The following is a 19,222-nucleotide window of genomic DNA, read 5'->3' as shown; positions in this document are numbered from 1 at the left end:
AAAATTGTGGCTTATTTCCCATTGAAAAGAGTTGATTGTAAAAAATGCCACAAGAAAATAGCTTCAGAAAAATATCTTAAAGTATCTTGCCATCGAGCAATAAGACGAAAACGTCCAGATAAGCTCTTATGTGGAGTCATTCTTCTGCACTACAAAGTAGTGAAAAAAACTTTTATAATGAAATGGATGAATGATACCACCCTATATTCCCGATTTATCGCCTTGCGATTTTCACATCCTTAGGGCACTAAAAAAGACGCTAAAAGTAATCGTTTTCAGTTGGACAAAGTAATACAAAATGCCGTAAAAGAATTCTTCGAACAACAGGCATAATAATTCTTTCAGCACGGTATACATTGGTTGGTGAAACAATGGGATATGTGCCTTCATTGTAGCGGTAATTGTTTGTAGATATATGCCAGTAATTTTTTTCTAGGTCAAAGGTAAGTTTCAATTGAACAAGCGTAGTACTCAGTGATGAGCGCTTTAATAACCGGTAAAATAATAGTGCTTGATCCCACGGACCAAAGAAAAGTTTATTAATAGCAAGCTAGAAATTTGTTCATAGCTTAACGGTGTTAAGTCGGACAAACGATGATGTATGGGAACAATGGAACAGGGGAAGTTTTAATTGTGGAACATGATAAACGTGTCGTCCTGACAAGATTATGATTGTAAAAAATAGCATGTTGTTTTTAAGTTTATTGAATAGCTAACGTTATATTTATATAATATAATTATTGAATAAACTTAAAAACAACATACTGTTTTTCACAATCATAAACATGTCAGGATGACACGTTTATCATGTTCGACAATTAAAACTTTCCCTGTTCCAGTCATAGGCGTAACCAGGGGTGGTTTTGGGGGTTATAACCCCCCTTTTGGATATACTTTGAGCTCTATACGCTTAACACCATTAACACCATTAATAAACTTTTCTTTCTTACGCGGTATCCAGGACTATAACGCAAAAGATGGAAAATATAATATATTGTGAATAAAAAGGGATGAAACTAGTAGAGGTGGAAATTATCGATATAAACGTATAAATTAACATTACATAATTTAGTTTTCCACCTTTAGACGTCTGTGACAGGAGTATTTTATATAATTCTGTCATAGTGACAGTTGTCATACTCCTCCGATACGGATAAAGGTGGGAAAATATGTAATGTAATGTTAATTAATTTCCACCTCTACTAGTTTCATCTCTATTTACTTTACAATGTATTATGTTTTCCATCTTTTTCGTTATTTTGCCGGCTATTAGCGCGCTCATCACTGTATTTTATTTTACCGATTATACAGTGATTAGCGCGCTAATAACAGGCACAATAACGCAAAAGATGCAAAACATTACATTTTGAAGTAAAAAGATATAAGACTAGTCGAGGTGGAAATTATCGACATAAACGTTAAAATTAACATTACATAGTTTCCCACCTTTAGACGTATCGGAGGAGTATGACAACTGCCACTGTAACTGTGGGAAACTATATAATATAACGTTAAGTTATACGTTTATATCGATAATTTCCACCTCTACTAGTTTCATCTCTTTTTTATTTCACAATGTATAATATTTTCCATTTTTTGCGTTATTTTGCCGTTTATTAGCGCACTCACCACTGTATATAAATGTAAATATATTCATTAAAATATACGACACATAAAGTGATATTTTTTAACGGGTGTTTACGAATACGTTATATTAGATTTTTACACAATTAACCTTAATTTCATTTAAAGTTGAGGTCAGCTGGCGTCCCCATTCTAGCGGTTAACTTGACAGACTTCGACACGCTATAATATATACAAGTCCCTTGGACACTTTGCCTTGATTAACCTTGGGAACATTTGTCCTTTGATCTAATTGGAGTACAGAAAATTATCCAAAAAAATGAGTGGTGAAAATGGCTAAAATTGTTTGAATCTGTATAATTTGACCTATATCAGTCATGAAACTTTCTCTGGCCTTACAGCATTTAATTAAATGACTTTTTTACATGGAATGTAACAATCTTAGAAGTTGTCCGTCGTTTAATGACAGACGTGTAATATTTCTTAAGGGTTTTACGGCACGCAAACATTTAACGGGAACATTTTGATACGATTGTAAACCGAACTGTATTGAATGAGTCAAAAATAAGCTTCAAATTTACTGAATTTTATAGAATTATTTTGTTGTTAAATATTATTTATATTACAGTTTAAGTTGATTATCCAGTTGGAGTTTACTGTTCCTAGTTCGGGTCAACTCAAACGGCTGGTTTTAGTAAAAGTTGATTTTAAATAAATATAAAATAAAGATTTTTATTCAACATTTCCTAGTAAAAGTAGACTTCAATTAGAAAAAGTATACTCTTCACAATACCATTTAGTAAGAGTTGATTCTTTCTCAATCAGGTCAACATTTACTTAGTTAAAGTACACCCCAACTAGGATGAGTAGATATCCTTCTAAAGAGTACCCAACTCACGCTCTCTTTATCTGGAAGACGATGGTTTGAGTCCAACTAATTTATCGGTGGGAATAATAGACCTGGATCCCGCGTACCAAAAAAACTTGATTAATAGCAAGCTGAAAATTTGTTAATAGCTTAACGGTGTCTCGTCGGACAAACTTTGATGTATGGAAACACTGGAACTAAAAAATTGGTACGTCAGACTACGAAAACGTTCCATGTATTTTGTCGGACAGAACTTTTAATTGATTTGTTACCATTTCATTAAACTCTCATGCAAAAATCAGACTGGTGTTTATTACCAACTGGGCATTTTAATGAGTGGAACACGAAGAACATGTTAAATGACAGGAGTTATATTGGTAATAAATAACAGTCTGATTTTTTGCATGAGAGTTTAATGAAACGGTAACAAATCAATTGGAAGTTCTCTCCGACAAAATACATGGGGCGTTCTCGTAATCTAACGTTTAAAATTTTTAAACTGTTCCATAATCAAAACTTCCCCTGTTCCAATGTTCCCGTACATCAAAGTTAGTCCAACTAGACACCGTTAAGTTATTAACAAATTTTCAGCTTCCTATTAATAAACTTTTTTTGGTACGCGGGATCCAGTCCTATAAAGAATTGTTAAATGTAATAGTTAAATAAATAATAGTTTACATAACAATTTTATTATTTGTTCCTACAGGGCAAAGAGCTATGGCATTTTAAATTGAATTTTACACTTTTCTTCTTATCGAAATATTTGTTAGACATGTACTTTGTCTGGCAGGAGCATCTGAAAGTCAATCAAATGTACTTCACACCGAGAGGCTTAACGACCACTCTTTTCTTTTTGTTTTAACTTTTGAAAGTAGGGCTCACATAAGCTTAGAAAAAGCGCAATATCTTTTACTGTGACATTTCCGTGTCTTTAGTTGATTATTCATTCTATTTCTTCCTTCATGTCATGTGAATATTGTGCTTCAATTCAGAACTGAGAACAGATCACTATCATGTATATAACACCTTATCAATCTGTTTTCAGTCAGTGTGGATTGATTTAGGAAGACTAACACTTCAATAACATCATATATTTTTAAAAATCTGTGATTATCACTTTTTTAGACTTGTCCTTCATATTTTTGACTTTACTAATGTATTCCTTATACTTATCTTTTGATCATGTCAAATTATTTGCTTTTGCCTTCAAACGCTCATCTCTTAGCTTCTCATGGAATAGTCCAACGATTCTCTTTTTTCCGCGTTCTACTTTTACTAACAAGGGTTAGGAAAGTCTACTTCAACTAGTAAAAGTTGAATTAAATTTCTCAAATTAACTTTAACTACGCGTTTTAGTTTGAGTTGCCTCTAACTAGGAATAGTTAACTCTAACTGAGAATCAACTTGAACTGTAACATTTATACATTTTGCTGGTTGATAGATTCCACCGACATATTAGGCTATTGATTATGTTTAAAATAAGAGGGCTAAAATGAACAACGTTTAGGGGATTTTATTGTTTCATATGCTCAATGGACCTCTAAATAGAAAAAACCGGAAAGTGTTACCATTTAAAGGGTGCGTTTTTGAGAAAGGGGTGAATTAATTCCTAAGCACTAGGTTGCATAGGGTGAAATCTATGCACTTTTCGTACATACACATCTACAGAAAAATTGTGCCAAATTAAATTTACTATCGAAATGTCACCTTCTAAAGTCAAAAATATTTTTTTCCGCAAATCGCCAGGAAATTTTGACATTCCTGTCAAAATTTCTTGAAGAAAAACTCAGGACTTCCTTACTGTAAGGAAATGTCATTTCCTTACTGTAAGGAAATGATATTTCCGTACAGTTGTTAGTGTTCTACATAAATGATAGAAAACACATTGCTATTAAAACCTTGTAAATTACCTTAATCATTAAATTTTCTTTATCTGGAGCTTCCTGGATAAATTTTTCAATTTCTTCCTTCGTTAAAATCTTAGATTTCTTTGCCCTGTAACCTTGAGCTTGCCGTTTCAATAAAGAACGAAGTTTTGAGTATGTAGATATATCTACATTGTGTTTAAGTGCAAGGGTTGACTTCAGCATTGAATAATTGGCCCATAATGTTGAAGATTTCATCTTTAAACAAAGGTCTAGGAAGTATGCCATTACAACATTTTCTGAGATAGAACTCGTATTTTTACTCATGCGATAATCCATAAAACGTCTGTATGCATTTTCGTACTTTTCTCTTGATTTCTTTGGCAATAATTCTAATGAAGCAGTATTCACTGCCTCAACCAGCTCTGGAGGAGTCCCAGGAATGGAAATTTCATCATCACTTATCATTTTACTTTCGAGAACACCAGCAATTAAATTTATAAGCGTCAAGTTTGACAATTCAACCTCAATACGTTTCCATAGTAACCCAAGTAATTTTATTAGGAATTTCAAAGCACCATTTATTTGGGAATAAAATTATCGCGTTTTTTTTTAATCAATCAATATCTGTCGAATTTTAAACGATTTGCGGAAAAATAGTATGTTTACCTCGTAGGAAAAGCCACATTCCTGGACTCTGTGTTGCTAAGTCTCGGCTTGCGCCTCGACTTAGCAATCTTCACAGTCGTCCAGGAATGTTAAGCTTTTCCTACCCGGTAAACAATGTACTATTGTTACAAAAATATATTCAAAAACGAAGCAAAAAAACACGAAAGAAAGCAATTTTGATTTTGGCCCCATAACTTTTTACCACGGTGATATAGATATAGGCATTACTTCACATAAAAAAAAATATTTATCCTTTCTCTTTAAAATTAGGTTTGACAGGTCTTTAGGATTTGTAGTTTCCGAAATATGTAGTTTAAAATGGTCTATTTAGAAGTTTGTATGCCTATTTTTAAGCAATATATATGGTTTTTCAAAGTTGTATACCTTTAACGATTTTTGATATATTTTACGATTATTTTTAAATTTCTTGTAACTTTTTTCTTGTATACCGCATTCTCACTCAGTCCTGTTGAACAGGGAATTGGGCAGGTAAGTGGGCTGCGTGAATGTGTAAATAGTTCACTCGCTCTCGCGCTCCTCATGCTACTGCCACTGCACGGCGCTCCCCAAAAAGTCGGTTTTTGACGGAAGTCAAATACCGCATTTATACTCAGTCCTCTTGGACAGGGAATTGGGCAGGGAAGTGGGCAGCGTGAATGTGTAAATAGCTCACTCGCGCTGCTGCTCCTCATGCTACTGCCATTGCACGGCGCTCCCTCAAAAGTCGGTTTTCGAGATGGAAGTCAAAGGAGTGGCAGCGCGAGCACGAGTGGGTATTCACATTCAACTACTCTCTCTCTCTCTCACTTGCCGCCGGCAAAGCGGCAAGTGAGTAAGGGAGCAAGACGATGCTGTCGTCACATTCCATTCTTGTGAGTCGTTCGGTAATGAGTTGTGTTGTGAGAACATTGGCGAGGAACTTATGTGAACACCTCACTCGCGTCGATATCGTATTTCGGGCAATATTTTTGTCAGCGGCAGCAGCAGTGGCAATAGCTGAGTATAAATCCGGCAAGAGGCAGCGCGAATGCGAGTGAGTAGTCATAAGGATAGTTAGTCATAAGGATATTGCCGACATTGGTGAGGACTAGTGTGAACACTTCACTCGCGTCGATACCGTATTTCGGGAAATATTTCCGACAGCGGCATTAACAGTGGCAAAGGCTGAGTGTAAATCCGGCAGTACATTTAAGTATATAATTATTTTATTAACTTTAAAATGGAGTAACGCCGGATTTATACTCAGCCATTGCCACTGCAGCTGCCGCTGCCGGAAACATTGCCCGAAATATGATATCGACGCGAGTGAGGTGTTCACATCAGTTCCTCGCCAATGTCCTCACAACTCATTTACGAACAACTCACAAGAATGGAATGTGATGAGAGCATCGTCTTGCTCCCTTACTCACTTGCCGCTTTGCTGATGTGAATACTCACTAGCGCTCGCGCTGAGAGTCCTTTGACTTCAGTCTCGAAAACCGACTTTTGAAGGAGCGCCGGGCAATGGCAGTAGCATTAGCAGCGGCAGCTCTAGTGAGCTATTTACACATTCACGCTGCCCACTTCCCTGCCCAATTCCCTGTCCAACAGAACTGAGTGTAAATGCGATATAAGAATTCTAGGACTATTTTTAAACAAGTGTGATATTTACTAAGTTGGAACATAATATACCAACTAAGACACTAAGTTGGAACCATATGGAAAACTTTTTTTATTATTAATTTTATAAAAAAAATATTTTATATAAAATGCTCTGCATTGTCTAAAACCTAAGATACAATCATCAGATATCAAATTTTGTTAATAGTATACGAGGTATGTTCAAAATATGGGTTGCGCTCAAGAGTAAAGTACCTTTATATTTAACAGTATCGAAAAGTTATTTGAAATTAAAAATTATGTTCTATTATGCAATTAAGTATATTCTTCTAATGGGAAAAAAAATTCATAATTTTTCTCAAATTACGGATACTCTTGGATATCCTACGGATATCTTTTACGGTTTAAACATAGTCCTAGAATTTTTTTTAGTCATTTAAGTGAACTAGGTATAAATATAACAAAACTAATAAATTGAGGTAAAAATAAAATAAAAATCTGTGGCTAACGGACCCGCATCCAAGCCATTTTTTCTCTCACACACACACTAGAATTTTTTACAGTACACCATTTTAAAGTAAAGAAGTTTACCGCTTCCTTTTTTTATAAAACGTATATAAGTACCACAAAGTACAAGAAAAAAAGTTATAATGAGAAATTTAAAAAATAATCATAAACAATTTCAAAAATTGTTAAAAGTATAAAACTTTGAACAAAACTACAATAGACCATTTTAAAGGCAATTAACTTCTATTACTAATAAATGTACCATTGCATATACCTAAAACTGCAACAGAGAAAAGTTACAGTATAATGTGTGCGAAATAATAGGAAAAATGACCCAAAAATGTTGTGAGTGGCGAACTTTAAAAAATCAAATTCGGAAATTATAAATCGTAAAATCGAACGTAATTTTAAAGAGAAAGGACAAACGTTATTTTTATGTGGAGCAATGCCTAGACCTATATCTCCGTGAAAAAAGTTATGGGGCAAAAAACTAAATCACTTTCTTTCGCATTTGTTTTTGCTTCGTTTTTTGAATATATTTTTGTAACAAAAAATATTTTTGACTTTAGACGTTGATATTTTGATAGTAAATTTAATTTGGAACAATTTTCTGTACATGTGTATGTACGAAAAGTGCATAGAACTCACCCTATGTACCCTAGTGCATAGGAGTGAATTCACCCCTTTCTCAAAAACGCACCCCTTTAAATGGTAGTACTCAGCTTTTTTCATATTTAGAGCTTAGAGTATATTTCATAATAAGTAGCCTATATTATTAGAAAAGGGAAGCAACACATCAATTTCTGGATATTGTTAGTATTCTTACAAAAATGTCATTATTTTTTTTAGATTGATATTTTTTCATGTTAATATAAACACAATATGTCCAAGAACGGGTAGACGTTTACAAGTTTAAAATTAAAAATTTGACAAATATTGTCAGGTTAAAATTATAAAACATGTTTTATTTATGAAGAAGTTATACAATTAAAATGAATATATACTCCATTCTCTCACGGTTTTTGCTCTAAATTTTAAAGAACCGCTTGCATTGACATGAAATTTGGCATACGTATAGCTTATATGTCAAAGAAAAAAAGTGATATTGTGCCGATGTGTGCTTTTGCCCTAGGGGTGACTTTCACCCCCTCTTGGGGGTGAAAAAATATATGTCCAAACTAAGTCCAGAAATGGGTAAACTGACTAATTTTAAGTAACTTTTGTTCTATAGAGCTTTTTCGCCAAGTCAACACTTTTCGAGTTATTTGCAAGTGAATATGTTCATTTTTCAACAAAATAACCACATTTTAGACGGCTTTTCGCAAATAACTCAAAAAGTAAGGATTTTGTCGAAAAAAACGTTCTTAGCAAAAATATAGCCTATAAAAAGGTAAAAAAAAATGGTGTTCGCGTTAGGTCTCTGGATCTCGTAGAACCAGAGTTATAGCCAATGAAAAATAGATTCATATTCACCAAATTTCAAATAGAATATTTCGACGTGAAATATCTAAAAAATTAGTGTTTAAAAAAGCTTTATTTCTGTTTTTACAGAAAGTTTCTAGCATTAAATTTAAGCAAGTTACGCTCAAAATAAAGTTGGTCCCTTTTGTTTTTGCAATAAAAAAATCGGGAAGACCACCCCCTAATTAGCAACTTAAATTAAATTAATCGTTGCCGCTCCACAAATTATTTAACTTATGTTGTGTTTATATGATCTGTAAGTTTCATCGACTCAAAGTGCTTATTTTTGAAAAAATTTGGTTTCAAAGTAAAATTTTTAAAAATTTAAATTTTGAAAAATATGCTTTTTTTCAAAATAACTTAAAAATTGTTAGAGATACCAAAAATCTCAAAAAACAAAAAAAGTCAGATTTGCTTTTCTGAACATCATGTATTTTTTGTTTTTCTGTTAGACAAACATTGATTAAGATTTGGTGTTTCTAAATTTGCATACATTCGTGATCAGTGACTCGTTCAACCCCTTTTAACTACAGCCCTTTCAATAATAAGGACTTTGAACTGATGAAACTTACAGATCATATAAACAATATATACACGAGTCAAGAAACTTGTGAAGTCGTAATTAACTTCATTTAAGATACTAATTAGGGGGTGATTTTCTCGATTTTTTTACCAAAACCAAAAGGTAATAACTTTATTTTGAGCGTAACTTATTTAATTTTGATGCTAGAAATTTTTTTTATAAAACAAAAATGAAGCTTTTTTTAAACACTTTAAATAAGTTGTAATGAGTTTTCCCCGAAATGTGCTTAATTTTTGGTTATTTCACGGTAAAGTATTCCATTTGGAATTTGACGAATATGAACCTATTTTTCATTAGCTCTAACTCTGCTTCTGCTGGATGTAGAGACGTGATATATACACCATTTTTAAAAATTTTTGCAGGCTATATTTTTGTTAAGAATATTTTTTCGACAAAATACTTACTATTTGAGTTATTTGCGAGATACCGTCTAAAAGCGTGGTTATTTTGTTAAAAAAATGAACATATTCACTGCCAAATAACTCGAAAAGTATTAACTTAGTGAAAAAACTCTATAGAAAAAAAGTTACTTAAAATAAGTCAGTTTATCTATTTCCTGACTTTCTTTGGACGAATATTTTTTCACCCCCAAGAGGGGGTGAAAACCACCCCCAGGGCAAAAGCACATATCGGCACAATATCACTTTTTTTCTTTGACTTGTTAGCTATGTGTATGCCAAATTTCATGTCAATCCAAGCGGTTCTTTAAAATTTAGAGGTTTTGCAATATTTTACCATTAAAGAACGGACTAATACAAAAAAGATGGAATACAATCGTAGACACGTGTGCCAAGTTAGAAATGATCAGCAGTCTTAATAGAATAAGTTGACGAGTGGGGGTAAATTTATTCATTTCCATAGATTCTAGTAAGGATAACTTAAGAGTAAACAGTAGCGCGTCATCAATATTTTTGTTTTTCGAAAGTTCTGCTAACTTTCAACAGTTAGGCAACAGTGCGTCGGTAATTCGACACTAACAGTGACATTTATACTATCAGAAACAATAATTTTTATACTCATAGGCGCGAAATGTTGCCGAGTCAGTCACGTTCGATTTCTTGTTATAGAAAATCGATTTTTAGTGGATCCAATGTGACACAAAATCTAGGCATTGATAATAAAGTTTATTTGAAGAAAGTGTATTTCTTTGTCTTTCTTAATGGCGGTAGAGGCTCTTTTTTGCAATATTCTATTTAGTTATAGAGTAATTTCCACATAATAACATATTTCTGAAATTGGGCTCTGTACCGCCATTCTTTATTATATCACGAATACGTGTGCCAAATATCTCGACAAAATATTCAAAATTACAGCCGCAATCTTGGACCGCGTTTGTTGCTACCTGTTGATCGCTACTGTATGCTCTTAAGACCTTTATTTTGAATACGGATAAATTGAAATTGGTCACTAAAAGAATGATATAGAAGATGAATTACGTAGATAGAATCTGTTTTTATATTATTGAAAGATATTTGTGTTCTGCAGTGTACACTGTTTATACTGTGTAAGTGCTTTTTCTTTTAGTTTTTGTTGTTCTTAATATATTTACTGGAATTGTTTGTCCTGGAAGCAGGTGTTATTATTTTCTTTTTATGTATTTGGCTATTTTAGTTGGTATTTTGCCTGCAGGATTTTCTCAGACTTGGTGATCTTTTCATGGACACAAAAATGGAACCAACACGAATTGATAGCGAGGAAGCTCCAATAATATTAAAATCTTGAAGTCCAACATCTTATAAATAACTCAAGATATGGCAGATCCCCTGGGCCAGATAAAGTTCACATCGAGTTAATTAAACTTATAGATGAAGACAATTTAAGCGCAATAACTATCTTTTTTAACAATATATACATTTGGCTTTCGTGATGGCCTCGGAACAGTTAAAGCTGTGTTTAGTTTCACAATTCTTATCCAAAAATGTTGGGACTAACAAAAATATATTTTCATCGCATTTATACACTATGAGAAAGCTCTCGACAAAGTCAAATATAACTCTTGGAATGTCTAAATCGAAAATCGACAAAAATTATATTCATAGTGAAAAATCTCTATTAAAAACCAACAGACTGTGGTAACATTATATGGAAATAGCAAGCCATACGCAACAGATAAGTAGAGGAGTCAGACAAAGCTGTGTACTTTCACCATTACTATTTAATATATCTATACTGCGAAGAGTTATTTACAAAAGCACTTAAAAACAATACAATAGGGATCAAGATAAATGGTGAAAATATGAATAACAGTCGTAATGCCGAAGCTACAGTCGTTATCCCTGAAAGTGATGCTAAACACAATGTGTGATACTGGTAAAGAGTTTGGTTTATCAATACACAAATTTAACAAAAACCATGGGGTAAGAGAGGTAAAGTTGTGATGATATGCCGATATGCTGAACACGCCTCGACACTGGGAACCGAGTGATTCTCTCAATTCGCGCAGATGCCCCCACCGAGTTCCACCTCTCCGAGACAACACCGGCACACGGATAATTAAGAAGGTCGCAAGCAGAAATCAGTCAGTCCTGAACGACCGTTCTGGGCTCCATAACCAGCCAAGCGAAGTGAGCGAGGCAGGCCGACCTGAGTCGCGACGTGCACTGTTTTGAGGTGATTCATAAACTTAGGCAGGCCAACTCGAGACGAGACGCAAGGTGTACCGAAGTGAGGTAATTTGCGACTCGCAATTCAACGGAGGCAAGCGTAGTGAGCGAGCCCCGATAAATATATATTTGAATATCGCTGTTAATTTTGTTCTTCTGTTACAGACGCCCATCCGGAGGAGGACTTCGCTGGGACAAAATAGAATATTGAATTTTTATTTTGTACATAATTTAGAGTTAATAGATTTGCTTTGTTTTCAACCTGTGTTTTACTGAGTCTGTCGTCCATAAAATAACTACCCGTTACAAATTTGGCGCCCGAGCCAAAGTTAGAAATACGCAAGTAAAAGTTGTTACTCGACGCCCGGATAATACCAAAAATGCCGACAGATAAAGACACAGACTCAGTATCAGGTGCCACGACGGGTACGTCATGGATAAATCGTCTTTCCAAAGAGGAATTACAGCGCGACGCCAAAAGGTGCGGATTGGATTCCAAAGGAACCGTCGACGAGTTAAGGTTAAAACTCAGAACCTTTTATAAGGATCGTGGGGAAGCGACAGGAACAATTCCAAAAATCAATACATCCAAGGAAGCCGAACCAGACACACTGACCCAAGAAATTTCATTAATCAGAAACCAATTACAAGACTTAACAATGACAAAACAAATGAGGCAATCAGATTTGCTAAATCAAGTACGGAGGTGGAACACACACTTCGACAAGAAACATTCGGATGCAGTAGACTTCATAGAGAGGATAGACGAATTAAGCCTAGCCTACGAGGTCGATAAGCAAGATCTGCTAAAAGCATTACCAGAATTGTTAGGAGACCACGCATTATTATGGTACCGAAACAACAACAGAAATTGGGATTCATGGACGGACTTCATAAAAGATTTTAAGAAAGCTTTCTATCCCAGAGAATATTTACTACAGCTAGAAGAGCAGATCAGAAACAAAAAGCAAAGCAAAAACGAACCAGTGGATAGATACATCACGGATATTCAAACATTAATCAGACGAGAGGGATCTTTTTCAAGAAACCAAGAACTCGACAGGATATATAAAAATATGCTGCCAGAATATAAGCTGTATGCTCGCCGCCGGGATTTCGAACACTTGTCGGGATTGCAAGACTTGGCCCAAGAATACGAAACTTTGGAAGACGAAAGGACCCGAGAAAATCAAAATTTTCACGGAAATTGGAGACATACAGACCCTACAGAATACGATGCCAAAAGGACATGCTTCCGGTGTAAGATGCCAGGTCACTTCCGGAGGAATTGTAAAAACCCATGGAAAAAGTTTTGTTCGCGATGCGGCAAAGAAGGGGTCTACAGCAGTGACTGCTGTTCCAGACGTCAGGGAAACGAATAACAGACTGGAGAAATAAGGAGTCGTCCCAGTCTGAGGAGCAAGATTCGACTCCACTCGTTCTAGCCGTTACACAACAAGCAAGCAACGACATGCGACTGTTGGCATCACTGAAAATCGGACAAAGTTCCTACAAAGCATTAATTGACACAGGGACCACCAAAAATTACGCCGGAGATAGAATAGCGCAGATATTCAAACACTCCCTACATAGCTATAACGGAAGAACTAGACTAGCAAACGGATCTTCAATGGAGCTCAACCAGAAGTTAACAATTGACTGCGAGATCGATAATTTACAAACAAGACAAACATTTATAATAATGCTAGAGTTAACGGAAGATGCAATACTAGGAGTGAAATTCCTAAGGGAACATTCGATCGAACTTAAGTTCGATAGGGATACATCCAAACAGTACGAATTAAGTTCGATAGGGATACATCCAAACAGTACGAACAACATCAAGAGGAAACATGTAACACTTTAAAAGACTCCACTCAAAATACAGAGCTAGAAAGGTTCCTAAGAAAAGAACTTAGGCAATTCGAGAAGTTAGCAGGTCCCACCAACTTAATAAAGCACGAAATAAAATTGAAGAAAAGGTGCGATCCCGTCAAACAGCCGTATAGGCGGCACAATCCCGCAATGTTGCAGATCATCAACCAAGAGGTGGATAAAATGTTGAAAGAAGGAACTATCGAACCCTCCGCAAGTGGTTGGAGTTCACCGATTGTACTAGTTAGAAAAAAAGATAACTCGTACAGATTTTGCATTGACTTTAGAAAAGTCAACGAACTATCAGAAAAGGACGCGTATCCGTTACCTCGGATATCAGAAATTTTGGATAGACTTAAGGAAGCAAATTTAATCTCAACCCTCGATTTGAAGCAGGGATAGTTTCAAATACCCCTGGAAGAAGCAAGCCGCCCAGTGACAGCATTTAGCGTACCCGGAAAAGGTCATTTTCAATTCAGAACTACCCCGTTCGGACTGCACTCCGCCGGAGCAACTTTCCAACGACTGCTAGACAAAGTAATACCGCCCGATGTAGAATTCGCGTTCGCATACTTGGATGATATCGTGGTAATGTCGAAGACATTCCAAGAGCATTTACATCACCTAAAAGAGGTCTTCCGGAGACTAAAAGAAGCCAGTTTACAACTTAACGTCGAAAAATGTACATTCTGCCAGCCAGAACTCAAATATTTAGGACACGTTGTGGGAGCAGAAGGAATAAAAACTGACCCGGAGAAGACCAGCGCTATAACCGAACTTGCAGCACCTAGAAATGTACGTCAGCTCCGTCGCTTTTTAGGAATAACCTCATGGTATCGGCGATTCATAGAGAACTATTCGACAATAGCAGGACCACTAAACATGCTTCTAAAGAAGAAGATAAGATGGAAATGGACGGATAAGCAGGAAAACGCGTTTAAGGAACTCAAATCAAAACTTACGACGGCTCCAGTATTAGCGTGTCCCGAGTTCTCAAAAACGTTCTACCTACAGACAGATGCGTCAAACTGCGGACTTGGAGTTGCGCTAACACAGAAATACGACGGCCAAGATAAGGTAATCGCATACGCTAGTCGAACCCTCACACCAGCCGAGACAAAATATTCCACAACGGAAAAAGAATGTCTGTCCATAGTGTACGGGATAAAGCAAATGAAGCCATACATAGAAGGGTACAACTTCAAGGTTATATCGGATCACCAATCTCTCAAATGGCTGAAGAATCTCAAAAACCCGTCAAGTCGATTAGCCAGATGAAGTTTAGAATTGCAGCTGTACGATTTTGATGTCATATATAGAAAGGGAGTTTTGAACAAGGTAGCAGATGCTTTATCACGGCAACCACAAGAAACCCTTAATGAAGAACCAGAGCTGGAGTTGTTAGCATCGGAACTAGAATCATGCGATTGGTACGATAATTTATATAGGAATGTGCTCCAAAACCCAGGCAATTTCCCGGATTTACAAATATCAAACGAGAAACTATATAAACACATCTGGAGCAGCCGCAATTTAGCCGACCCAGAATTTAACATCCCATGGAAGTTATACGTACCAAATTATAAAAGGAAAGAGATTCTGAGAGAAAATCACGACTCAACCACAGCAGGCCATTTAGGAATTGCAAAAACAATTTGCCGGATAGCGCAGAAGTACTATTGGCCTAATATGTTCAAACAAATTGCAGACTACGTTAGAACCTGTACGAAGTGCCTTCAATATAAACCGTCTCAAATGCAACCAGCCGGGAAAATGCAACCGTCCGCTGTAGAAAAGCCTTGGCATACTGTCTCAATCGATTTAGTGGGACCATTCCCAAGATCTACAAAGGGAAACGCTTTCCTGATAGTCGTTCAAGACCGGTTCACCAAATGGGTCGTCGCCCAACCAATAAAAGCAGCGTCTACGAACTCCCTCATCGACTTTCTACGATCAAAAGTAATTATGCAATTCGGAATCCCAAAGAAAATCATCTCGGACAACGGCGCGCAGTTCACAAGTAGCAGCTTTAGGGCATTCATGAAGTCCTACAACATAAATCACATTCTGACACCACCATACTCACCTCAATGCAATCCAGTAGAGCGAACAAACAAGGTACTGAAAACAATGATAGCTACTTAGGTGGAGGATAACCATAAAGACTGGGACAAATTCATACCAGAAATCTGCTATGCCATAAATTCGTCAAAACACGATTCGACAGGATTTTCACCAGCGCTTCTCAATTTTGGAAGAGAATTAGATACAATAGATATGACAAACGACCAGGGTATACAGGAGTACGCAGAAAACTTAAGCAAGTTAGAAGCGTTAAGGGAATTGGCAAAAACACGCTTTCGAGGACCAAAAGAAACATTACGATTTAAGGCGAAGAGACTGGCGGCCACATCCAGGAGACCGTGTCATGAAAAAGGAACACTATCTATCATCGGCTAGCGCAGCGTTCACCAGCAAGCTAGCACCAAAGTACTCGGGACCATACATAGTAACATCCGTGATATCGCCAGTAATCGTAAAACTGAAATTTGCCGATAGCAGTAGCCGCAAGCAGATGACGGCGCATGTAAAAGATTTAAAGCCGTGGGTGGGAGAAGAAATCCCGGACGAGCCCCCAGAGGAACAGATGGGATCAAACGACTGTAGACAAAAAAAAAGGTATGTTACTTCTTTTTTTTTTTCGAAGAAGAGGGGGTGTGATGATACGCCGATATGCTGAACACGCCTCGACACTGGGAACCGAGCGAATCTCTCAATTCGCGCAGATGCCCCCACCGAGTTCCACCTCTCCGAGACAACACCGGTACACGGATATTTAAGAAGGTCGCAAGCAGAAATCAGTCAGTCCTGAACGACCGTTCTGGGCTCCATAACCAGCCAAGCGAAGTGAGCGAGGCAGGCCGACCTGAGTCGCGACGTGCACTGTTTTGAGGTGATTCGTAAACTTAGGCAGGCCAACTCGAGACGAGACGCAAGGTGTACCGAAGTGAGGTAATTTGCGACTCGCAATTCAACGGAGGTAAGCGTAGTGAGCGAGCCCCGATAAATATATATTTGAATATCGCTGTTAATTTTGTTCTTCTGTTACAGACGCCCATCCGGAGGAGGACTTCGCTGGGACAAAATAGAATATTGAATTATTATTTTGACTTATTTTGTACATAATTTAGAATTAATAGATTTGCTTTGTTTTCAACCTGTGTTTTACTGAGTCTGTCGTCCATAAAAGAACTACCCGTTACAAAGTAATGAGAAGGATTCAGATAATAAAATGAAGATATTGAACAAGTGGAAAAAATGAAATACTTAGAAGTTTGGATTACTGAAGATCTAAATCCGAAATCAGAACTCGATCAGGAATAAGAGAGCAATCAAGACTTTTTGAAGATAAGGAAATAAGTAACCAAAGACTTAATCTGTAATTCAGATATCGGATAGTAAAATGTTATATCCACTATATTCTTCTTTATGATGCCAAGTTGGACTGTTATTGTTGACTTAATGATGAAAAAGCCGGAATCTTTTGAGATGTGACATTTTAGGAAAATTTTGAAAATATGTATCATGGACCGATCATATTACGAACGAAATAGTGTTGCACATAATAGGAAGACACAGAGAACTTTTGACCACCTTCAAAAGGGTAACTTTTAAGGAGAAAGGGTACCCGTAGACGACAAATATTCTGGTTGAAAACGCAGAAGGTAGAGATGAATTTGCAATGGTTATGACCTTCATTAGTGGAGTCGGCAGACTAGAAGAACAAAAGTTATCACTATAAGTATTACAAACAAGGCATTTAGGAAAAAATTAGTAGAGTCGACGCTGGAAGAAGAAGTATCACTATAAACATTATAGACCAGGGCGTTTAGGAAAAATGAATCGATTTTTAAATACAGCACCTAGAAATTTGCGACTTTTTGTATTGTGTTCAGGATGATGCCAGGAAAAAGTCTACCATAGAGAAATGAGTCGAAATGCATAGTTGCATTTTAAAGTGCATATTATATATCCATAAGTGCATAAACATGTCATAATAAGTGTATTAATGGCAAGATTTTTTTACTAGTGGTGTTTTGGTGTCGCCGAAGACGAATACGCCATCAAAACCAACCACCAAAACGTCTGTTACCCAGGTTCACTGCTAAGGCACATCACCTGGAGTTTAGAGGATTTTCTGCATTAAATTGGTGCAAACAGATTACTCGGGGGTTTTTGGGATCGCTGAACAAGAATACGCCATCAGATCTGACCCCCCGGTTCACCTGGTTCCCAAAAACCCTCTAAATTCCAGAAGATAACATGACTTAGCAATGACATTGATCGAATTTTTGAATAATAAAATTGTACATATTTAAAAGTATTCAATAAAGGGAATTGACAAGATGTTGATAAAACCGAACTTTGTAGACCTCAAGAACAATATAAAATCTAATTTTCATACATTCAATTATTGTGGCTTAGTCTTATATAAACATAATATTTTATAGACATATCTAAGAACAAAGTAAACAATGCAGGTGCTAAGAGACACCAAGTAATAATTGATAGCAATTTTTTAATTATTATATAGTGTAGGAAACAGAGGTTGAACCTCGAAAAATAGACACAAGTCCGGTTTTATTTTTTTCTGGTATATCAAGGGATGCTTATTATAAGACTAACTTTTTCTTAAAAAATTTCGCCCCGGAACCCCCTTTTTAATCCCTTTAAAAGGGGTAATTTGTGGTTCTTGCGAAACGTAGCCCTTCCTGTACGTTTTGCAAAAAAATATTAAACAGTAAAATGAAGAGGACTATTTTTCCTACTATTTATTTCCCGACAGCAATGTCTATCACCCACCGCTTAGCGGGGGTGGCGCCCCAAAAGTTGACAAGTTTTTAAAAAAGATGTTTTAAAAAAATTATTTTTCCCAAACTGTAATGAAAATTAAGGAGTAACCGTGCGGCAATTAATCATAAATAAGTGGCTGATTTTTTGGTATAGGTTTTATTTAAGGGTAATTGGCCATTTTTTAATTACAGGGTGTTACATTTTAAAAAACCCCCTTACATACCATCTGAACCGCCTATGCTAGAGTAAAAAAGCTTTCAGCGATTATCCATGTACTGGTGTTATTTACAAATTTATATAATGCACCCCCATTGTTTTCCGGAACCACCCCAAAAAAAAGGAGAATTAATAAAGAAAGTGATTTTCTTGGAATCATTCACACACCCTTTATTAAAATGCTTTATATATCATTTTGTGCACGTTCTTATTACCCATACATGGACACCAAAAGCGATTTCTTAGTGCAACCATTGTAGCCAAAAAAAATAAATAAAGGGGGGGTTGAAAAAACAATTTTTTGCTTTTTTTGCATTTGACCATCATGGACATATGCTCCATCAATAGGGTTTTTCATAAATATATATGACTATTGCAACATTCCTGCTTAAACTATCCCTTTCCTTGAAAATAAATTGCAGAAACTACCCTTAACCCTTGGAGAGCATATTTTAACGATTTTCTCATTATCTAAATAAGGTCCTATGCATTTTTTTCGTATAAGTAAACGTTACGGCACAGTGGCGCCGTACACCTC

At 36.1% G+C, this 19,222-nt stretch overlaps 1 long non-coding RNA gene across 1 annotated transcript; it reads left to right on the top strand.

Moving 5' to 3' along the window:
* Positions 1–16,447: 16,447 nt before the first annotated feature.
* On the top strand, positions 16,448–16,831 carry LOC126880685 (uncharacterized). The gene is made up of 2 exons (XR_007696676.1): positions 16,448–16,626; positions 16,726–16,831. It is a non-coding gene; the product is annotated as an uncharacterized LOC126880685 (long non-coding RNA).
* Positions 16,832–19,222: the final 2,391 nt, after the last annotated feature.

The sequence above is a fragment of the Diabrotica virgifera genome, chromosome 2 (assembly GCF_917563875.1).
Source record: "Diabrotica virgifera virgifera chromosome 2, PGI_DIABVI_V3a".
NCBI lineage: Eukaryota > Metazoa > Arthropoda > Insecta > Coleoptera > Chrysomelidae > Diabrotica > Diabrotica virgifera.
This window is presented reverse-complemented; position numbering and strand designations above follow the sequence as displayed.